At 45.8% G+C, this 24,930-nt stretch overlaps 1 long non-coding RNA gene across 1 annotated transcript in view; it reads right to left on the reverse strand.

Annotated features, from left to right (window-relative positions):
- Nucleotides 1–274: 274 nt before the first annotated feature.
- The window catches only part of LOC138297345 (uncharacterized), a 90,032-nt gene continuing 65,376 nt past the window's right edge, over nucleotides 275–24,930 (reverse strand). The window contains exons 4-5 of the long non-coding RNA XR_011204039.1: nucleotides 2,795–3,060; nucleotides 275–871 (exon numbers count right to left, since the gene is read on the reverse strand). This is a non-coding gene — a long non-coding RNA (uncharacterized lncRNA). The remainder of the gene's footprint in view (nucleotides 872–2,794; nucleotides 3,061–24,930) is intronic.

Here is a 24,930-nt window from a genome sequence, read left to right on the forward strand (position 1 = left end):
TCTGAGGGTTTGCTGGTGTGATGTCTGTGGGCAGGATAGGTATGGTGGCTGGATCATTGAATGTTGGTGTGGTGTCTGCAGGTGTGCCAGGTGTTTTGTCTGTGATGCAGGTGGTGGTGGGGGTGTCAGGAAAAGCTGTGACTGTTGCTGCAGGTGAATGTTGTCTGTGTGCGTGCTGGTGGTGTGCCTAGTGCTGCTTATGTTTGTCTTCATTACCCTTGGATGTAGAGCTGGATGCATGCCTATCTGTGTGCTTTGGCTGGGTCGGGGAAGGAGGGATTCAGACTGGGAAGAGGAAGGTGGAGGTGGGAGAGTAGACAAAGTGTGACTCGCTGCCATCAGTGTGGAGGCCAGAGCCTGAAATGATCTCTGTAGGCCAGCCAGTGCACCATGAATGCTTCCAGGAACACATTGCTCTATTGGATTTGAGTTGCCAGTCCCTGGATGGAATTCACAATGGTCGACCGGCCCACAAAGATCGACCTAAGGAGGTCAATATCCTCCTCACTGAGGGCACCATGGCTAACAGGGGCTGGGGCAGAGGTGCCTGCAGCGAAGGAGACACCCACCCTCTTGGATGGGTGGGTACGGCCAACTGGGTGGGGAGCTACAGGGAAGGGGGTGATAGAATGGGGAGTGGTGGACAAAGACGGTACTGGGTGGTCCCAGAAGGGTCCGCCACCACTAGGAAGTGGCCACTGGAGGAGGAATCCAAAGAAGATGTACTTGATCCAGTCCAACCCCGTGGCACTCCCCTTGCCCTCCAGGCCACTGGGTCCCTCGCTGTCGGTGTTCTCATGACTGGAGGTCCCATGGCCAGAAGCTTTCTCACTTGGCTGTGCCCAATCTCCTTCGCCCACCGGTGCTGGTGCTGAAAAAAAAAAGTAAGGTATGGTCATCACATTTTCAAGATAACACTTCCATCATACAGTACACATAAGTCACATTACATCCTGGTCAACAGTAAATCCACTTAGTGCCAGTGAAGTGACAACATCATGTCACTACAAAATTTGATGTATGTCCCTCAATAGAAACATTGTCAAACACCAGCTAAGCTACTGAACTGACACCTTTGATACCATGAATGAAGTGGACCAATCACACTAACTATACCATTACAAGCTGACTTTGCCACATAATGCAGGTTCCCTATCGACAACAACATGGTCAAGCACCAATGAAGCAATAATTTAGGAAAGTGAAATTGCTTAACACTGATGATAAACACATACTGAACACATACAAATATTTTAACCTGATGTCATGTACCAGGGTTTGACGCCTGTTGTAAAGTAAAGGCAAGGAAGTCTGGTGTAGACAAACCAAACCTACTTCATTTCACATACTTATAAGCATACACAATGGACATATGTAAACTGTAAGACTTCAAATTGCCATACATTGCAAGTTAAGGTAAAGGAGTAGGAACATGTCACACACATATACGCCAATAATGAGGTATCAAGGATTGAAAAAACAATGTGGACAAAGTCATTAATGTCATTGGTCTTCAGATAACTAACATCATCAGTCAAGTAAGGGGCAAGTTGGCTCTGACCTATGTCCCACACACAACCACAAGATGTCAAACAGAGTGTACCAGAATTATGGGCAACTAAACTGGGCTGCAAGATAACAACCAGACCTATCTAATCATGCAATTAGTCCATATTTGGGCCACTGACTGAGTGGGTACATCACTACACACACATCAGACATGCCAAGCCTTACATATGTCTGTGGAGGATTCTGTGGGCTGAGGCACATGTGCTGCTCACATGACAGGTACCCCTACCATGATGCAAGCCCCAAGCCCAGATACACCTACATCACTACTCACATGTGTATGTGAACTACTACACCAGCACCACATATGTATCAATGTCAACATTAGGCTCCCAAACAGCCAGGACTAATTTGCTACATCCTTCTAAGCAAATGTGACTATATATAACTATTGGCAATGTTGAATCTTCCCCGGACCTTTCAACTGATGCATGATGTTGATACATATCTGTCAAGTTTGTACCTGTGAATAGGCTACCATTGCCTATCTGTAATGCCTACAACAGTATGCCCAAAGACAATGCTGTGTGGCCACTTTCCACTCACAGAACATTAAGAAGGTTTCAACCTTCCTAGCTTCTGAAATCAATATATGTATGCCCAGAGAAATGTTGGAATACATCAATGGCATCCAACTTGCATGTTGTCTACTCTGATGAGGAATCACAAATGTCTATGTACGTCACTCACTTACCAAGGGGGAATACTTTGTAACAGGTTTGAAGATGTTAACCATGTAGGTCATGTGACATGTCAGGTGGACATCACAGTCTCACATGCTGCTGTCACTTATAAGAAAGCATTAGAAAACTAGTGATGAATAGTATATGTCTGACTCTATGTTGCACATAAACAGGAATATTGAGACATTGCAGAGGACAGAATTCAAGGGCCTATACACCTTACCACCATTACAGTGGAAGGGTTTACCTGTTGGTGGGTATTTACAATCACCAATGTTGAAAATGCAGTATACTGGTACACGTATGACACAATCAAATGTGCACCACTATATGCAATTGTACTGAGGGAACAACATAGTTGAGTAATGTGCCCCTAAATACATTTGTATGTGCACATCTGTGTGCCACAGATGACTAGGGTACATCAATGTGTACCAGGAAATCTGTGACACTTTGCACTTACCACATTGTCAGAGCCAACATCCTGTTCCCTCAGTCAATCACCTGGTAAAGGGACAAATATAACATAGGTCTGTACTTACCCCATTGTGGCTGCTGTGCTGCCTTCAAACGCCCATCCAACTCAGGGTAAGCCACTGCCAAAATACAGGCCATTAGGGGGGTCAGTGTCCGATAGGCACCCCGTCCTCGTTGGGAGGACATCCCTAGCTGGGTCTCTGCGGTCTTCTGGGCCCAGCGTCTCAGGTCCTCCCACCTCTTCTGACAGTGGGCGCTCCGCCGGCTGTGGACACCCAGGCACTTTCTTGGTGATGGCACGTAAAATCCCCTTTTTCTGATGGCCGATGACCTGCATGAATGACAGAGATAAAAAAGTAAGTAATGTCCACATAACTCATACTACAACAGGCAGGGTTATAACTAGTAGGTACAAGCCAAACACAGACTGCCATTAACATCCCCTCCATTGATGGAGGAACATATGCATTCAGGCCAGATGTGAGGTGGAAACAGGCAGACAACATGCATCTCCAGCACCAGCTGTCATGTCATCACATATGACCAGACAGCAAACACATTTGCAAATATGCTATTTCAGAAGGAGTTTGGTATACTGTTAGACCTGGCATCCTTTGTGTGGTCTTCCATGTCTTTTTTGGCTCTTCTTCCCATGTTTTGGCTGTGTGCTAGAATCTGTTTTTGCTGTTTTTGATACTCTGGGCACTTTACCACTGCTGACCAGTGCTAAAGTGCAAGTGCTCTCTGTGTAAATTACATGTATAATTGACTTTTCCATGATTGGCATATTTGATTTACTAGTAAATCCCTAGTAAAGTGCACTAGAGGTGCCCAGGGCCTGTAAATAAAATGTTACTAGTGGGCCAGCAACACTGATCGTGCGATCGACATGAGTAGCCCTGTAAACATGGCTCAGACCTGCCACTGCAGTGTCTGTGTGTGCAGTTTTAAACTGTCAATTATACCTGGCAAGTGTACACACTTGCCAGGCCCAAACCTTCCCTTTTTATTATATATATATATATATATAATCAGAGTCGCAGCTGCCGGAAGGTGGGCCTCTTGAGGGTACTGCTCCTGAGAACCAATCAAACAAAACTTGACAGAATAACCTTTCCATGAATTAAGGTTCTCCTGAGCAGTACCACCAAGATGTCTTCCTTGGATGGTTTGGGTAAAATGCTAGGAAATATGCAAAGGGAACTAATGGTAACTAGACAAGAAACTATAGCATTAGCTACCAAAGTAACCCTCCTTCAATCACACCTGAATGCTATGCCACCCACTCCTAAAGCATCTGGGAGAATGAACCCAGAATCTACTGTCTCAGTTGTGGTTCCCCCACGATTTCTTTAGCTCCTCCTGAGAGTTTTGCAGGTGATCCAGTCAAGTTCCAAACATTCCTAACCCAAGAACAATTACATTTTATGGTAAGACCCGCTTCATTTCCAGATGCACAATCTAGAATGGGATTTCTCATCTTGTATCTCAGGGGCAACACTGCAATGTGGGTAGTTCCCCTTGTAAATTCTGATGATCCTTTACTATATAATTGGAGTAGATTCAAGGTTGAATTTTAAAGAGTATTTGATTGCAGAACTATTACTGGTTATGCTGACTGAGACCTTTTGGAACTTAAACAAGGAAACAAAGACTTTATACGTTATCTAACCCAATTCAATCGCTTGATCTCGGAAACAAATTGGCCAGAAGATAAAAAGGCGGCCCAATAGTACGAAGGATTAAAAGACAGACTAAAAGATCTCATAGCACCTATTGACCCCCAAACTAGAAGTTAGGAAGATCTCATTGAATTGACTTTAAGGTTAGATCATCGTTTAGCCGAACGCAAAGGGGACAAACGTAAACCAGAGTATTGATCCTATGTACGATTAATAGAAAACACTACCCACAATCCTTCTGATCTTGGAGAACACATGGATGTAAGTGGCATACACAAACCACTCACTCAGGATGAGAAAGAATCTCGTCGTAAAAATGGATTGTGTTTATATTGCGGTAAGAAGGCACATTTCGATAGGGAATGCCCAGCATTCCCTAATGGATCCTTCTTTAAAGAAGAGACAAAGAAACAGGGAAACTAATAGGCTTGAGTAATAGACAGGAGACTTCCTCGAGTAAAACTATCAGCTCCTGATCAGTCCGTTGCTAACACATTATAAGTATCTATACCGCTTTTGATCCTTAATATGAACCTTAAGTTACCAGAACTACTGGAAAGGACGATAGTGGTTATGATAGATTCAGGAGCCATGGAAACCTTATTGATACAAAATTCTACACCAAATTAAAAATCCCTACGAGAATTGAAGAGAAACCTGAGATGAGTTGAGCTGTTGATGGGACAGTCTGTTGAAGTCTCAGGTCCATCAAATACTTCCCCTGCCAGCACTTGGACTCTCTACTGAGACTCCAGCCCTGCCAAGCGGTACCCTATCTAGTCCCTGGGCCGTTGAAAGGTGATGCTGGTAGAAAAAGGACTGAAATCCATGCACAGGAAGCCTTGTAGGGAAAATGTTGATACACCACCTGCAACATCGCTGTAAAAACAACGCGCCACACGCCTCATGGCTGAAACCGACACACCACCAGCTTTGCGGTTGAAGAAATGACACAACACCTGCTTGCTACTGCTGAAAATTACACAAGCCCCACGCAGGGTGGTTTTCCATCACTGTGCAGCCGGATTTCACATGCATCATCACTGGGCATCAAAATCATAATGCATCGCTCTCTTGTGGGAGAAACAAACGACTCATTGCCTACCAAACCCGAGAAGAATCGACACCCGACCTCACTTGTGAGTAAGAAATCGACGATTTGCTGACTTTTCCAATGCATGTTTGGCGTGCAGCTTTGTTTGTTGATGTAACCCAGAAACCAGGCACTTTGGGGGTCATTCTGACCCTGGCGGTCATTGACCGCCAGGGTCAACGACCGTGGGAGCACCGCCAACAGGCTGGTGGTGCTCCCAAGGGCATTCTGACCGCGGCGGTATGGCCGCGGTCAGAAACGGAAAACCGCCGGTCTCCCGCCGGTTTTCCGCTGCCCTGAGGAATCCTCCATGGCCATGGGGATTCCGACCCCCTCACCGCCATCCTGTTCCTGGCGGTTTTGCCCGCCAGGAACAGGATGGCGGTGAGGGGTGTCGTGGGGCCCCTGGGGGCCCCTGCAGTGCCCATGCCCGTAAGAGGGCCCCTACAAGATTTTCAGTGTCTGCCATGCAGACACTGAAAATCGCGATGCGACGGGTGCTACTGCACCCGCCGCACCCTTCCCACTCCGCCAGCTCCATTCGGAGCCGGCTTACTCGTGGGAAGGGGTTTCCCGCTGGGCTGGCGGGCGGCCTTCTGGCGGTCGCCCGCCAGCCCAGCGGGAAACACAGAATAACCGCGGCGGTCTCCTGACCGCGTAGCGGAATTCTGTTGGGGGAACTTTGGCGGGCGGCCTCCACCGCCCGCCAAAGTTAGAATGACCCCCTTTGTGTATCCACAACGTTTCCATTGTTTTCTATGGAGTAAGACTCTTTTTACTTAAAAAAATCATAACCTTAATTGTGTTTGTTGGGTTTTTATCGTTTTTGTCTTGTTTGATTTAGATAAATATTGGCTACTTTTCTAAACTGATATGGTGTCCGTTTTGTAATGTTTTCACTGTATTATTGTGTGTATTGGTACAGATACTTTACACATTGCCTTTTAGATAAGCCTGACTGCTTGTGCCAAGCTACCATGGGGTTGAGCAGGGATTATCCAAGTGTGTATCTCCATTGCCCTGTCTAGAGTGTAGGTCCATTCTTGGACAGAGTGCAAACTGACTGCCAACCATTGACCCCATTTCTAACATAGACAAACTTCACTAACCTTGTGCAACAGTGACAAGGTGGGTCAGGGAACATACATCAAACACTCTCCACAATGCCTCAGGACTCACAATATGTCACCAAACGTAAGTACATGATCAGGTACTTATCCCATTCTGTTACAACTTTGGCACCCTACAGACATTAAGCACATTTTCAGACATGTTGCCCATCTGCCTTTGTTTAGTTTCACAAAGTATAGTTGGGCTAAGGAATTATTTGTGCACAGAGTGCACATACCTGCTCCTATGGTGCACCATAGAGCTGTTCATACATAAAGGTAAATGGGAATGAGGTCATGTATAGGTCAGGACAGCATGAAGGGCAGGTAGCAGGGCAGGCCGTGGACTAGCATTGAGAGCCTTGCATGCTCCCTTTTGTGGTAGGATGAGTCAGGGATGGCTGGGCTTTGCATGTCCCAGGAGCAACTGGCTGTTCAGCATGCAATTTTATCATTATATATTTCCATCTGTTAAATTCAGACCTGGGGCTTCAGACCTATAAGGCACAGTTTCCCTGTTTGTGCCATGGTGCGCCTTTAAATGAGTGCACCCAGTGCAAACAGGGACCGTGAGCCCTATACAAAGAATGCGGTGCCCCCAAGGCAGCTGCAAACTTCCTCTGCCCATGAGGCAGCCCACTCAAGTGAAATACAAAAAAAGTGTCTGCTTCAAAGCCATTCCATTTGTCACTGTGGAGGGGGCACTTTGAAGAGGGAAGAGAGACCCGCTTGCAGGCAGGTGCAGTGAGTGACTACACTCACATGGAGGGGGATGTCCATGGGACCCCCTTTTGCCCCTCCATGGGCTGTATTCATGAGGCACCCTTTCACAGCGCCACCTTTTTGTAGTGCAATTTCCGTGCATCTCCTAAAGGTATGTTGGCTCTGCACCACACGTCCATAATACGGCACGGGTGCAGAGCAAAGTGATTCCCTCATTTGCACGGGCTCCCCAGTTCCCTTCCTGCTTGATATTTTAAAAAATACACCGAATGATCTTCAGTGCAGCATCAGTGATACAAAGCGCTATATAAACACAAATGCAAACCGATGTAATGCAAATCCATTGACAATGCACCAAAACAAAATAAAAAATGTCAACATCCTGGCATGTATCCGTTTTCAAACGTGGCTAATTTATACGTGTGCATTCTTTTATTTCTAACATCAATGTGAAGAGCTGGTTTTACTGTTCCCTCGTTATCAACAACCTATAGATATAATTTAAAAAAGAAGTGACCGCCTCAAGCTTGCTCGTGCTGGCGCCTCCTTTCTTCTTCTGTTCATTACAAGCAACAACCACTGTTTTTCTCCCATGGGGTAAAGGCTGCTTCTTCTTTCCTATCTGACAATACTAGTAGAAATCTCAGGAGACTGGCAGCCTTCACTCATTTCAGAACTTCTGGGCTGAAAACATATTTGGAACAGACTTTCTTATGATACAGCTACTTGTTGTTTCAAGTAGACCCGTAGTCAAGTAATTGTGTGGATTATGTGGCTTGGTGGATGGTGTTGTTTGAAGAACAATTTCTGATCGAAATAGGACGACCACCTCCCTCCAGGTAATTATGCAGGGGTGTATTGGAGGTGCAGTGGCACCGGGGACCAGAGCTCTGAGGGGCCCTTTGAACCCTGGTAATTGGTGTGTTTTTAACTACAATGGCAAAGGTTCAATTTTCTTTGCTTGCACCGGGGCCTATGGCATCTTTGTTATTCTACTGCCATTATGGACAATTATTACTGTCCTGGACGCTTGTGTGATCCTAATGCATTTTGGATGGTGTAGTCTTGTTGCTTCTCTTGAATAATCTTATACGTCTGAAGTCAATGATGTGTATGTACAAAGTTCAGGCCTGGCGACAGTGTATGTAATGACCTTGAGTGAGGCGATGAACCAGTGCTTAATTTGAGGGCCGGTGCTTATTCTTCTGCCTAAAGCATTTGCTGCGAGCAAAAGACATATGGGAAAGATGGAGGAAGGGAATAACGAAAAAGCGTCGCAAAGGGAGAAAGTAGAAAGCTCCAAGAGTGAGCTGAAGGGGCAGGGAGTGGCTTTCTATGAATTGAACAGGCCCGAGGTGGCTTCAGCATTACGCTGCCTCAGTATTCTGTGTTCTCACATTTAATTGCAGCAGCCGCGTGATTAAGAGGAGGGCTTTGGGCACCGGCACGTTTTTACTTGCAAATTAAGCACTGCGATCAACCTATTACGAACATAACTATACATCATCGACTGTCAAAGAAACAATTTGTATGTTATAGATATGTGCCAGCAATGAAGATGAGGGAGGTTTATTTCGAGTTGAAGATGCATGTTGAAAAATGGAGGATAAAGAAAATCTAAATAATGCCTCCAACACATACTCCTGCAGTCTCAAAACAACAATCTACGTTGCCTCACTGTGTAAAGGAAATAATTTCTACAATGTGCACTGAGGCAATCACAAAATTAGCCATGCACTACCTACGACCTTAATCCTCCTAGTACATCCTCATCTGTCTAGTGACCGTCTAGTAGTTCAAGCCTAACAATAATCGTCAACTGTACTCTATTGCTCATTGTCTCCCATAAAACCTGCATGTTTCATCATATCCGCTTAGAGACATCTTTTGCTTCACGATATCTCAAGATCTGTGAAACAACACATTTTTCTTTCACTATAAATTATTTGAATTCATCCAGTTTCGCACGTCTGAGGATGACATCCCCACGACCATGTCTGGCTGCTACCTTTAACCCCATCCAGATTGTCTCAATTGACACCCTTTCAAGGTCACCACCGATGGGATGCAGATTAGAGCACAGTTCTATAGTAAAACTTCCCAGCTGAAACATTGTGGCCCATATTTATACTTTTTGACGCAAAACTGCGTTAACGCAGTTTTGCGCCAAAAAAATTAGCGCCAGCTAACGCCATTCTGAAGCGCCATGCGGGCGACGTATTTATTGAATGGCGTTAGCCGGCGTTAGCCGACCGGCGCTGCCTGGTGTGCGTGAAAAAAAAACACGTACACCAGGCAGCGCCGGCGTAGGGAAAAATGGCGTTCGGGCGTCTAAAAATGGGGCAAGTCAGGCTGAGGCAAAAAAATCATCTTAACCCGATTTGCGCCATTTTTTTACGACGCCCATCCCCCATTGAAATGACTCCTGTCTTAGCAAAGACAGGAGTCATGCCCCCTTGCCCAATGGCCATGCCCAGGGGACTTCTGTCCCCTGGTCATGGTCATTGGGCATAGTGGCATGTAGGGGGGCACAAATCAGGCCCCCCTATGCCACAAAAAAAAAAAAAAAATACTTACCTGGACTTACCTTAATGTCCCTGGGGTGGGTCCCTCCATCCTTGGGTGTCCTCCTGGGGTGGGCAAGGGTGGCAGGGGGTATCCCTGGGGGCAGGGGAGGGCACCTCTGGGCTCATTCTGCACCCACAGGTCCCTTAACGCCTGCCCTGACCCAGGCGCTAAAATCTGGCGCAAATGCAGGTTTTTTAGACCTGCCCACTCCCGGGCGTCATTTTTGCCCGGGAGTATCAATCCGACGCAATAGCATCGGAGTAATTTTTTAAGACGGGAACGCCTACCTTGCATATCATTAACGCAAGGAAGGTGTTCACGCAAAAAAATGACGCTAATTCCAGGAACTTTGGCGCTAGACGCGTCTAACGCCAAAGTATAAATATGGAGTTAGTTTTGCGTCAAATTTGCGTCGAAAAAAACGACGCAAATTTGGCGCAAGCGGAGTATAAATATGCCCCTATACCTCTTTCCCAGTATAAATATCCTTTATCAATCACTTCCGATAAAAATAGATAAATATATTTCTCTACATAAGCTTCGGTTATTGCTGTAATTAAAAAAGGAATGGAGAGGAAGAAGCATTTTTAGGGAAAGAACTTTTCAACATACAGTTCATGGGTATATTTGTTTATCCTATCCTAAAAATGACAACACATTTTGGATAACGAGTTTCTTAAAATGTGGCAGACTAGCTACTGTCCTCTATACATCAAGTAGGCCATGTTATTGCATATCTTTCAATCTTTGCTTCATTTTGGCAATGTTGCCAGGGTCGTTGTCTTGGACCTTATATACTTGGAAACCATGTGGCAAATTTATGGAAAGTGGTGCTGCACTGAGTGCAGTGCACTTTCCCTGCGCCTCCTAGCACCCACCTACCGCCACCATGTGTGTGCCGTATTTAAAATATTGGCACCAAGGCACAGGATATGGGGTAATAGAATAATTTGTAATGACTCTATTGATGTACTTTGCAGGAGTAGTGCCACTCCTGCAGAGTACATAGGGGCCCATTCTAATGAATTGAAGCGCCCTTTTAACACCTGCTCTTGAGCAGGCGTTAAAAGTGCCGTAATAAATGGCGCAAGGAGATCCCATCTCTAGTGGGTGGCTTTATCTGCTTCCCCCATGGTGCTGCAGGCAGATGTCAGGGTGCGACGGGAGGGTACAAGCTGTGCCTCTGCGCAGCCACACCTGAACTCTCAGGCACAGTTTTTCGGTGTGCGGATCCACATCTGGTCAAACTGGGTCTGCATATGGAAGTTGTGGGTCTCAAAAGTTGTAACACTGAGAAACCCTCAATACAGCCCCACTCGTTTTCTTTGATCGGATACCACTCCGGGCAACTCGTAGTGGAGACCTACTTGTTCTTGGTAGTTAGTTTAATGCAGTGATTTAAGGGTTGAGCGCAAAGCACTCAGGGCCAGATGTAGCAAATGATTGCGACTCGCAAACGGGCCGAATCGCAATTTGCGACAGTGCAAAATCGGAAATGGGATGCAAAAAGCCAATTTCCGACTCGCAAAAAGCATTGGGACCCGTTTGCGAGTCGCATCCGGTGCGACCCCATTTTGCGATCCACAAATTGCAAGTCGCAATTTGCGAGTCGCAACCCATAGGCAATTGCAATTCGCAAATTGCGACTAGTCGCAAAAAGGCCAGTTTGCATGTCCCATTTACCACTAACTCAGAGCAGGTGGTAACCATTACCAAAGTATAAAAGGGGACCCAGAAGGCATCTGGGTTACTCAAGATGGCGGATATATACCTGATAGCAGTGAGGAGGAGAGTCTACGCAGCCCAGCAGAGGAGGAGGAGGGGCCACAGACAGGAGAAGATATATAGAACCAGGCAGACTCTTTTTCAGCAAACTGAAAAGGAGATCTATGACAAATACCGCCTTAGCAGCACAGCCATTCTAGAATTAATAGATTTACTGAAACCACAGCTAGAACACAAGACTCTGCGTGGCTGCGCCATCCCTATGCATGTGCAAGTACTATGCGCACTGCACCTCTTGGCCTCAGGGAGCTATCAGGGGGTCATTGCCGTGGCAGGTGGGGTATCCCAAAGTGCAGTGTCAAGGTTCCTCAGGGCATTCCTAGAAGCCTTAGTCACGCACATATCTCACTTCATATACTTACCAAGCTGGACTTTTACCGCATTGCCCACTTTCCTCATGTCATAGGGTGTGTAGATGGGACACACATTCAAATATGCCCCCCTGCTAATCTGGAACACATTTTCCACAACAGGAAGTGTACCCACTCACTCAACATACAGGTTGTTTGTGATGCCCATTATGTCATCACGGACATCGTAGCTAAGTTTCCTGGCAGTACCCATGACTCATACATTTTTAGGCATAGTGGGATACATCAACGCCTGGAACGTGGGGAATTTGGAGACGGTTACCTCCTAGGTAGAGCCACAGACACTTGCAGACATACACACAGGTCACTGTTCACGACAATCTGGACTTCCTAACTGTGTACTTTTGTGCCCAACAGGTGACAGTGCATATGCTCTCAGGCCTTGGATCATGACTCCGTTTTTAACACCCAGAACTGAATCAGAGAGGCAATACAACAGTGCGCATAAGAGGACCAGGAACCTGATCGAGCGCACCTTCGGACTGCTGAAGGCAAGATTCAGATGCCTCCACCGCAGTGGAGGCACCCTCCAATACACCCCAATTACCGCTTTCAAAATTGTGGTCGCATGCGCCATCCTCCACAACATAGCCACCCGACGTGGGCTACCTCTCACCCCTGCAGACCCAGATCCTGATGATGAAGAGCAAGAACAACCACATCGCCATCATGGGGATAGGAGTCTAGCTAATCAAGGCAGACTGAGACGGGACCACATTGCAACGCAATATTTTGGACGGTACGTGTCAACTCCCACCATACTCACCTATTAACCATTTGTTAAGTGGAACAAAAATAACTGTTTTATTAATGTCATGAAGAAACTATATACAAGTTGAAATTGTCCATGGGCAGGAAAATGCCAACCAGTCATGTGGCACATTAACGCCATGTGCCACATTAATCTGTCCTGGCTGTTATCTATGATCTCCTGCCCCTCCTGCCAGCCTGGCTGGTCCCTGCTGCGTCCATGGTGCTGTGCACTCCTCAGCACCCTACTGTCAGTGGAAGAGACACTGCTCACTGTTGAGCCCTCCTCCCAGGTGTATTTGTTAACTTCCTGGCTGTGATGTCATCATCATGTGCCAGGAAGTGTTTCCAGAGTGTTCTGGTATGCTTTCTGGAGTGTTCTGCTGCATCTGCAAGCAATTTTGAAGGTAATCGCAATTTGCGACACCCACTCGCTAATTGCAAGTTCGTTTTTTGCACACTCGCAAACAGCGACCTTGCAAACTGCGGACTCGCACACAGCGTTGCGAGTCCGGCTGCGAGTCGCAAAATCGGATCGCTTTTTTTTCTGACATTCCAATTTGCGACTCGCATTTTGCGAGTCGCATCAACTCGCAAAATGCGAGTCGCAATTTTTATTTTTGCTACATCTGGCCCTCAGTCCCTGGTGTAATCTCTCTCTGGGCTTTTAACCACGCCCATGTCCAGCCCATCAGTTTGGTTGGTCCGATTGCATGCCTTTTAAAATTAGCTTGATTTAATTAGTGAAATGCATACCTCATGCCTTTTGCGGTGTTTAGCCCGCCCGAGCGCACCGGCCAACTACTGAAAACATTTTTCCTCCTTCAGAAAGGTACTATTGCGACCGTCATCTTTGTAGGTCAGCGGTATAGTTTCTTCAGCATCTGGGCTATTTTTACCCCAGATGCAAGCGACGCGCAGAGGAGGGTAAGACAGTAAGTTAACACGCTGTCTCTCTCCTTCTGCCTACATCACCAAAACTTAACATTGCACAGAATATTTGGGCAAGCTAAAATGTTTGACAACTGGTTAATGTTTTAACTAATCTTTTAAAGGAATGTTTTTAATGTAAAACGCTCATTTTGCACAATATTGTTTGTGGAGTCAGTCACTCTTTTTAGCATAGACTGTGATTTCTTTCTCCGCCCGCACTGTGGTCCGTGTCTAGAGGCCTAGGTGGTGGGTGTTTAAAGAACATCGTTTTCAGCTGCCATTTTTCCTCCTTCAGAAAGGTACTAATGCGACCGCCATCTTTTTAGGTTAGCGGTATAGTTTCTTCTATTTTTAGCCCAAATGCAAGCAACGCGCAGCGGAGAGTAAGACAGTAAGTTAACACGCTGTCTCTCTCCTTCTGCCTACATCACCAAAACTTAACATTGCACAGAGTATTTGGGCAAGCTAAAATGTTGCTAAAATGTTTGACAACTGGTTAATAGTTTCTTCAGCATCCGGGCTACTTTTAGCCCAAATGCAAGCGACGCGCAGCGAAGGCACGCAGCGGGCGCGCCCAAGGCAAGCCCGTCTGCGCCCGTCCGCTCCAGGACGAGCCTAGAGCTTAGCTCTTCTGGTCTAGGTACTACAAAAGAGGTAAGAATTAAATATGACTCAGAGGCCCTTCATGCACTAAGCACTACTACTCAGAGCATCTGTATTAATACCGTAGATCCAGGGAACACCGGACACCAATGTTCTATCTGTTAATGGGTCCCGCAACGGACGCTAGATCCGCCAGTAGCTCTGGACGTTAATAAAAATGTAATTCTCTTAGTTAATTGTCGCTCTTTAGTGGCACAGAAACTTGACATATACTTACTTCTAGAGCAGACCAAACCTATGATTCTTTTTTTGACTTAAACTTGGTTACATGAAGGCTCAGCTCCTGATGTCGTAATGGCATTACCCAATGGATACCGAATAAATAGACTCGACAGAGGTACCAGGGGAGGGGGCATCGCATGCTCAGTCACCGTGCACCCACTACAGATTACAGGGTGCGAAAGCATGTATTTCTCCATCAACCTGACACCACATTTTACTTTATCAGGTGTTCTTGTTTATCGCCCTCCAGGGTCTACTGAACATTTTCTGCACTCTTTGGCAGAGAACATTGCGGAGCTTGTTTGTACTAAACCCAATTTTACGCTTTTGGGTGTTTTTAATATACATGCGGAAGAAGTAGAGAGTTTAACAGCTAAATCATTGATTGCAGATATGAATGCCTTTAATCTAGTGCAACTGATTAAAGGCCCAGCTCATAACAAGGGTCATACGATTGATCTTGTTTTTTCAAATGCTACAGAATTTACACCTTTGATATCTTGTCACTTGGCATGGTCGGATCATTTTTTGATTAGGCTGGAGTTAACTATGCCTAGGCATAAGACACTGATTTCCAATATTCCTCCTCTGTCCAGACGTTGGCATAAGCTCAATGCTGATGCCTGGATTAATATCCTGGAAAAGAATAAGCCAACCAGTCAAAATAATGTTATGAACATGTCAAAATTATTTAATAATTGGATCTCTGGTAGTTTAGATGTACTCCTACCACTTTCTGCCACAGGGAAAGGACAATGTAGACGGGACTCACCTTGGTTCACCTCACTTCTGCTTCAATATAAAAGGGACTGCAGGAAATGGGAAAGGAGATGGAGAAAGTCACAAGATGAAACCATAAAACAAGAATATAAGAAAGCGATTAGGATCTATCATGCTGAAATTAAAGCTGCTTAGACTAGATATTACACCATAAACATTGAACTGGCGGCCAACTCAACGAAAGAGATCTTGCGTGTCCTCAATGAGATCACTCAGCCCCAAGAGGATTTGGTATCCTTGGACACATCTCAGGATCATGTCAACAATTTGGCTTCTTTTTTTCAACAAAAAGTCAGATATTTACTCAACCTTTCCTTGTGCCTTTAATGTTGCACAGAAGGTTCCCAAACAAAAATCGATGGATGTTCTGATCCTGTCAGATTTTTCTCCAATACAGGAAGAGGTTGTGAAGAGACATATTGTAAATAGTAAATCAGGCTCCGCTCTCGACCCAGCCACACCCCAGGTACTATCTAAAGGTGTCCCAGTGACGGTTCCCACGATCAAGATCCTTATTATCTCCTCAATGGCCTCCGGGATAGAGCAAGAACTATGGAAACACGCTATCGTCAAATCACTCCTGAAAAAATCTAATCTTGATCCTGGACTTCTTAGTAATTATAGGTCCATCTCATTGTTGCGGGTCCTATCCAAGATAGCTGAAAGACATGTTCATTCTCAGCTTTCTCCCTTCATGGAGGACAACAGGATTTTGCACCCCACCCAGATGGGCTTTAGATCATTACATGGTACTGAGACTGCACTGATTGCTGTCACTGAAGAAGCTAAAAAGCGATTAGACAGTGGGATAGAAACTGCTATTATCCTCTTGGATCTTAGTGCTGCTTTTGATACGGTGGATCTGGATATATTAAAGGACAGGTTCCAAGATATTGGAATTTCCGGGTTAGCTGTAGACTGGATTATTTAATTTATCAATGCTAGGTCATTTCAGGTATTTCAGACAGATCATATTTCTCTAACTGTATCATTAGCAGCTGTGGGTTCCCTCAGGGGTCTTCTCTCAGCCCTACTTTATTTAATATCTATATGCTGCCACTGGCAGGAATTGTCCAGCCTTTTGGCCTGAATGTGGTGTTGTATGCAGACACCACATTTGTATCTCTGTCACGAGACTCTTGTTCTATAGAAACAACATTTGGGCCTTGTCTCCAAGCTGCTGCTGCTTGGATGACAGGAAGTAAACTAAAACCTACTAAAGATAAAACGGAGATGATGTTTTTTGGCCGACAAACAAAGCCCTCTACGATTTCTGCAACGACAGATGGTATGGGCACTTTACCCCCTCCTAAAGAACTCATTAAAAGTTTGGGGGTTTGGCTTGACCCACAACTGTCTATGGCCCATCATGCTAATAGAATAGCAGCCACATCTTTTAGCCTTCTTAAGATGTTAAGGATGATTTTTACTATTTTACCCTTTATAGCCAAAAGACTAATTGTTCAAGCATTAATTGGGTCCCGAATTGATTACGGAAATGCCTTGTTCATTGGCTCTCCGAGTTATGTCATTAAAAGATTGCAGGGAGTACAGAATACCTCGGCACATCTACTGCTGGATGTCCCTAAGCGAGAGTCCATAAAGGCCGGAATTTCCTCGCTACATTGGCTTCCTGTGGCCAAGAGGATACAATTTAAGGCACTGTGCCATATGCACAGAGCATTGCATAATCAAGGTCCAGAATTGCTGAGATCTTTAGCTTCTTTTTACTCACCTAACAGATCACTTAGATCCTCCTCAGCACTTCTGGCAGTGATTCTGAAAGTGAAGAAAGCTAGATGGGGTGGAAGATCTCTGGCATACCAGGGGGCGAAGCTTTGGAACTCCCTCCCTTTTAACATATGTGCAATAAATCAAGAACTTTCCTTTCAGAAGGCCTTGAAGACATGGCTGTTCAAAGATTGATTCCCATTGTACTACTCTGTGATGTTATTGTTTCAGTTTTGAGCGCTGCGAGGCCTTCGGGCAGTCAGGCGCTATATAAATTTATGTAACATAACATAACATAACATACAAGGCTCCAGGTTTTCCGCATGGTATCTGTACTATTTTTTCTCTAAACAGCATGATCTCGCTGGGCTGTAGTAGAACACTTTGCATGACATCGACCATGTAAAATGGATATTTGCATTTTTGCTGGTTACATTGATAATTGCACTTTTGCTGATACGTTTCATTGCGAGCAAACTTCTGTTTCCTTTTGTGTGTTTGCTTTGCGCTCATGGTGGCCGTCGGATCGCTTATGTGAAACTTACTTTAGAGTTTATGGGGCAAGAAAAGTCTGGTTAGGAGTTTACAAGACTAATAGCTGTAGTTTGAGTAAACGTGAGACCCATTGCATTGCAAATGCTTGTTGATCTGTTTTTATCAGAATTTCAACCCTACCTTCATCTGTGAATTCTCTTGTGATTTCATTTTGATTTTATGGTGCAGATGAATCTTGTTTTGCTCCATTTCCTGATGATTTCCTAGGGATGCTGCCTGAAGACTAATGGTTATCCCAATAGGTATTTAGTCTCCTTGTGAGGGGGTTAAAATTTAGAGGTTTACATATTTATCATTTACACCCCTCATTTAATTTTCAATTATTGACAATAGAACTGAAGTTGTAGGTCAGCAAAAAATGATAGCATTTCTTAAGCATAGAAAGATGCACACCATTTCTATGCCAACTAATATCTCTATTAAGTTTGCTTCATTTGAATGAACCATATTTGCCTCTGTATACTAACCAAAGAACGTTCCTTTAATGAGAAAATGATGTCACTACTTCTTCGTAATATTTTATTACAAGTGCCTACTGATTTCACAATGTCCCTGCTTTAGCAGGTGGACTCCTTTCTTTAAACACCATTAGATGAGTGTGTACAGATGGCAGCTAGATCACGCTCTCTCAGGACTAGATGAGAAGAGATAAAGGGCTTCATTATGAGTTTGGCAGTCCCATGACTGCCATGTTGGCAGTCTGACTGCCAACGGTCTGGCAGATTGGACTGCTAAATTATGAGATTTACGACATAGGAAATAGGAGACCACCAGTAGTCTGCCGCCACCGCCAGGCAGCACAGACCGGTGCAGTCTGCACGAGCAACAAACAGCCCAGTGGAGATCATGTTTCCGCTGGACCTATTATGAGGTTGCACACTGCCAATGTGACCATCGCGGTTCAACTACCATGGGGCACCAGGAAGAAACGATCAGATCAGTATAAAGGGAGACACTTATCTGCACACAGCAATACATGTACGGTGCTGCAATGATGGCGTTCCTCAACGTCATGCTGATGCTACTGCTTGCTGAAAGACAACGAAATCAATGCCGAGGAAGACAACAACAACCGTAAGTAGACACACCTACCTGTATTTTCCTCATTTTCATTAAACTTGATCTGCCAGCAAACACATCCTTGGGGCTGGATGCCAAGGCCAGCACCTACACCTGTCATTCATGACACACACACTCACATACTGTAACACGGACACCCACACATTCACAACATACACACACTTCAGCCAGCACATACACACTGTACAGCAATAACACACATGCATGCATGACTACACAACTCTTGATCAGAGACACTGAAAGCCACACAACATACACACACACACAGCAATGACATCACAACTAATGCACATATACAAATACATTCCACACACTCACACACAACAATGGGCAGGTACTGGCTACACATACAACACACATATACATCCATCTTGCATGGTATACACAACACAAACATCAAACAACACTGCAACCCACACACACATAGCATAATGCATCAACAATGCCATGCACAAAACACTTGGAGACAAACAGACAAAAGACACAAAGTGGACCACCACAACAACACTTGCACAGCTGAGATGGGATCAGCTGGACCATAGATGGAAAAGCCTGGATTGGGACACACATCATGGTGAGCAATGCCCCAAACAACATGAGCACAAGAAATGGTCACGTTTGGATCTTAGAGACACCCAATATTAATAACAATTATCAAGCACAGTCTGACAATGGGGGAAGGGCAAGGCAGCAAAGCACACACAACTCACACTCCATGGGACACACCTCTACACCAACAGCTGCCAGGAACACAAACCTAAATAGACACATGCACACTCAAATGGAAAGCAAACTCCACACACTCCAGGTCTGCACTGTCAAAAATCAGAAAGACACACACCACATGTACATAATGCCCATATCAGAGTGACAAATCATACAACGTACATGCCCACATCACACAGCACAAAAAGAAACACATGCCACTACAAACACAACACAATGCCATGACACCAACATCCAATCTAGATACACATACCCATCACAAAAGACACACTCTATACTTGGGGGACAACAGCACTGAACACAAACTCACAGACTATAAAAACATGACATGGAGCAGCGAGCAGCACAAACACAAAAGGCACCATCCAGGCCCCAAGACTTGACTCCTGACTGCCAAAAAACAACAGTTAGGGGCATCAAGGGGGCAGGCAGGCACCTCAGGGATTATTGGGGGGATGGAGTTGCAGGAGAGGGGGGATTTGTGCTTTGAGGGGTGGGCTTGGCTTTGGGTTTCAGGGGGGTCATTGCTTTGGTCTTGGCAGACCATCTTCTTGGGGGGGGTAGACTTTTTGGCAGGGGGAAGGGCATGTGTGCCTGCACAGGGGGCAGAGGAGGATTTGGAGGTGAAAGGATGTCCTTAGGGAGGAATATAGAACATTTGGGGGTGGTATGGGGACAGGGAGAACAGGAGTAAGGCCAAGACACAGAGGAACACTTTTTATACATACGGGATGGTCATCAGAAGGGGCACAGGATTTAGAGGTTGAGGGAGTGGTTGTATGACGTGCTGGGGCTGATGCCCTGGGTGCGTGCTTGTGGGAGGTGTGCTTGTGTGTGGTGGGTGTCTGTTGGGTGGGTGAGTGAGGATGTTTATGTGTTTGGGGCTGAGTGGGGGGTGGAGGTGCTGGGGGATGCTGTGGTGGGTGGGAGGGTGACTGTTGGGTTGGTGACTGCAGGTATGATGTATGTGCTGCATGTAGGTGTCTCTGTGGTTGGGATACCTGCAGGAATGGCAGGTGTGGTGGCTGGATCTTTGACTTTTGGTGCAGTGTCTGCAGATGTGCCAGATGTCATGTGTGTGATGCTGGGGGGATGTCAGGGGAAGCAGTCACTGTTGCTGTGTCTGCATGTGGATGTTATCTGTGTCCATGCCGGAGGGGTGTCTTGTGGTGCTTGTGTGTGCTATCAGTGCCTGTTGAGGTGGATGCATGCAAGTCTGTCTGTGTGCTTTGGGTGGGTTGGGGAAGGGGGGATTTGGACTGGGAGGACTGGGAAGAGGAAGGTGGAGTGGGGACGGAAGACAAAATGTGACTGGCTGCCATCAGTGTGGAGGCCACAGCCTGAAATCATCTCTGTAGGCCAGAGATTGCACCGAGAATGCCCTTCAAGAATGCATTGTTCTTTTGGATCTGGCTTGCCAGTCCCTGGATGGCATTTATGATGGCTGTCTGACCCACAGAGATAGCCCTTAGGAGGTTAATAGTCTCCTCACTGAGGGCAGCAGTACTAACAGGGGCTGAAGCAGAGGTGCCTGAGGCAAAGGAGACACCCACCCTCTTTGGTGAGTGGGTATGGCCAAGTGGGTGGGGAGCAATAGGGAAGATGGTGATAGAATGAGTGAGTACAGGGGTGGCCCCCAGTGGGTCTGCCACCACTAGGAACTGGCCACTGGAGGAGGAATTAGTGGATGAAGATGTTGATCCAGTCTCTCCCGTGGCACTCCCTTCGCACTCTGAGCCACGGGGTCGTCACTGTCAGTGGTTTCGTGACCTGAGGCCCAGTGGCCAGATGCATCTTCACTTGGGGCGGCCCTGTCTCCTTCACCTGCCGGGGCTGATGCTGCCAGACAAACGAAAAGTAAGGGTATGACATCAACATGAAGAAAGTGAAATTACAAATCAGAGAGGCAAAAAAATACCACTTTGTCAACTGATCCACCCACATGAAGTGACAGCAAAGTGCCACAGTCATGTGCCAGTACATGAATATGCAAGCCATATGGAATCCAAAAAGAAACACTTCAGCAATTCCTGGTGTCAAACTACAATGCCATGGATGAAGTCTAGCAAGTACACCAACCATGCCACAACTAAGTGACCACTTCAAAGCAAACTTGTGCAACATCCAGCACAACATATGGAACCAGTAACCAAGCTATGGATCCCTCTGTAAGGTACACTAACATTTACACTGTCACAAGCCTACACACACATATAAATTGCACTGATTTGATGTCTCATGGACAACTTGTGGTGCTAAGGAAAGGCAATCAACAATGCTGAAATCATGCTGTGCCTGAGTAGGTGACATGGAAACAACCATTTCACTAGAGACACAACACCGTACAACTTCACAAGTCACACATGGACAACCATGCATCACAGACTGCTGTGAGGCACAAGCATGCAACATACAATGGAGACAGCGTGACCCTGGGTTGCAGATGTCAACCTACACATATCCTCAGACACATGGCAGAGGACGGTGGCCCAAATCCTACTCACCTTTGGACTGTAAGATTTGTTTGGAGTGGTTCCTGTGTGCAAAGTTACGTTCAGCAGGGTTTTTGTAACACTTTGTTGGACACCTCACACTGACATATGTGCTCACTGATGGACATTTATACTGAGAGTTCACCACAGTTTAGTCCTATGTCCCATCTCCTAAAGGATAACCACACTATCTTAGAACACATGATATTTCCAAAAGAAATTGGATGTCTGAAGATATGTGTCACATGACACATGCCACATTGTCAGGGGTGCTGTCTATCCCTCACTCACCCACTTGGCAAAGGGGCAAGCATGTCATACATATATGTACTGACCACATGTGGCTGCGGTGCTGCCTTCAAGCTCCAAAATGCTGACCATGGGGGGGGGTTATTGTCCAATGGGCACCCCATCCTCTTTGGGAGGACATCCCCAGCTGGGCCTTTGTGGTCTTCTGTGCCCAGCGTCTCAGGTCTTCCCACCTCTTCCGACAGTTACCACTCTGCCGGCTATAGACCCACAGGGTCCACACCGTCTTGCCAATGGCTCTCCATAATCCCTTCTTTTGGTGGGTATTGACCTTCATGAATACACAAAAACAAAAGAAGAAATCAAGTCCACAAGTCCAATAATAAAATGGAAGTGTCACATAAATGTCAGTGTACCAAGTCTAGAACATCCTGTCAGAAACTTCTAGTCAATATGTGGCACATAGTAGTCATTGTACACAGGGACATGACTGCAAACACTCCCCATTTGGGTGACTAGAAACCACACAGCTCAGGCCCTCCACTGACCAGTTGTCAGTACTGTGACTTTTGGAGATCATGACATGATCACCTGACATTGATTAGGTGCAAGATGGAACACATCCCCTAAAGTGGCAAGTATTAGTCACAGCTCACTGCAAACAATCCCCCAAAATACACAACCTCAAAATATCACATACTGCTAAAAGTCATGAGATGTAACAACTAGCTTACCAACAGAACCATTGTGCATTGACCACATTGAAGGCAGTGACAGGTGGAGCATTTATAGAGGCAATCCTGTCCATGTGTGCACATGTTCTGAGACAGATGAAGGCCCATGCTACTCCAGGGGGTGAGGGTTTTCTGTGTCACATGAACCAGTAGCTGCATACACCCACTTGTGTGGACACAGAAACTGTGACACAATAGGGAAATATGTGGCCCAGCATTGTACACGTCCAACTTCATAACCACAACCACAGAGTCCACCATCCGGGCACATTACACCACAGCACAATGTTTGCAGATGTGCAATGTCCAAAATTATAGTTGCATGCACTGGACACATCAGAGCTGAAAGGTAGAGACACTAGGACTGAGTGATTAAGGGAGCCATAAAGGCTATGTAGCACACGTTGTCAAAAACTGAAAGAGCAGATGAGACACATATGATAAGCCTGTCCCCTATGCAAATCCCATGGTGATGAGTGAACGTTGTCCCATAAAGCTGTAGATAGGCAGAGAGGCTGGAAATGACACCATCACATGTTGTCCAGGGAATCTAGGAGTGGGCACAGTGTCACAATTGCAGTGCAAAAGGTGATCTGGTACCCAAATAGATGTCAGGTTTTCCTGTGAGCAAACATACACAGTCACTATTCTCAACAGGCTGAGCAGACAGACCTACACATCATACCATATCCTACTAATCACATGCCACAGAGTCAATTATGTCCATGGACAATTTACAATGCGTGCCTATATCCAGATCTGAGGGGCATAATGAGTCAACACCTGGCTTCTGTGCAACACTCCAACAAGGGCACATGTGGTCACAGACCTATGTGTAAACAGTATATGAACATAAATAGGATTCAACCCATACACAACATGTCATCAACCCCCCTGCTGCCATGCAACCATATGTGACTTCACTTTAGAGACCTTTTCTGGAATCATTTCAATGGAGATGGCTGTCATGGCAACTCATCTAGCCATGGGCATCCATCGCAACTTGGGTCAGGGAACACTCAATTCACACTCACCAGATTTTCACAAAAGTTCAACCATTTCACTTTACAGGGATATCTGCCTGTTCAATCAAGCATCCCTCCACATATTGCGCACAAAAAAGCTCTTTGCAGACACCAGCTGACTAACTGGGCTTAAACACAGGCTAACAAAAGCTGAGATAGGTAGAGGTAGATGGAAAGTGTGCACGTGATACACTTACCTGCTCCTCTAGTGCACCATAGAGCTGGTTCTACAGGGGTAGGACCTCCTCCACCAGCTTCTTCAGGTGAGAAGGCAGGGGCCCTATCACCTGTTGGACGTGGCATGAATGCTCCCAGAGGCGGTACACAGAAGCACAGTTTGTGGAAGTCTTGCTTGCAGCAGTGTCAGGAGTGAATGGAGGAATTCAGCAGAAAATGGCAGTGACGGGCGCCACATAGATGACTGTCACCACCAGCTGATGCTGCCATTGTCCCAAGAGCGCCACAGGCAGTATTGCTATCCTATGGCAGTGTCCGCCATGACGACGCCCGCCGGCGATCGGAGGCGGTTCCTATTGTCCAGTGGAGCAGGTCAGGCATCCACCATTTTGAACCATAGAAAGCAATTTCACAAAATATATTGCTGCACCACTAATCAAATAAATAATGTTCTGGGGGATATTGAGTACTGGCCTACTCAGGTAATGTAAGTCAATCCTTTTGTAACCATATTGATATTTAGTCATGCAGACGTGACAACATGCTTGGAGGTACAGACACCACCCTCTCCAAACATGTGACCTATGAGGTTGTGCATTAAATCACAATCAGTCCAGGTAGTTATCTGACCATGAGCTTCCTGTCCATAAAGATGATTGCCACACATATGTTCAAAATTAGGGCATTAATGTCCCAGGAAGTGCAAGGCTTAGCCCTGGTGTGCATGCTTATAATGTTTTCAGTGACACACAA

Source organism: Pleurodeles waltl, chromosome 5, assembly GCF_031143425.1.
Source record: "Pleurodeles waltl isolate 20211129_DDA chromosome 5, aPleWal1.hap1.20221129, whole genome shotgun sequence".
NCBI classification, from domain to species: Eukaryota; Metazoa; Chordata; class Amphibia; order Caudata; family Salamandridae; genus Pleurodeles; species Pleurodeles waltl.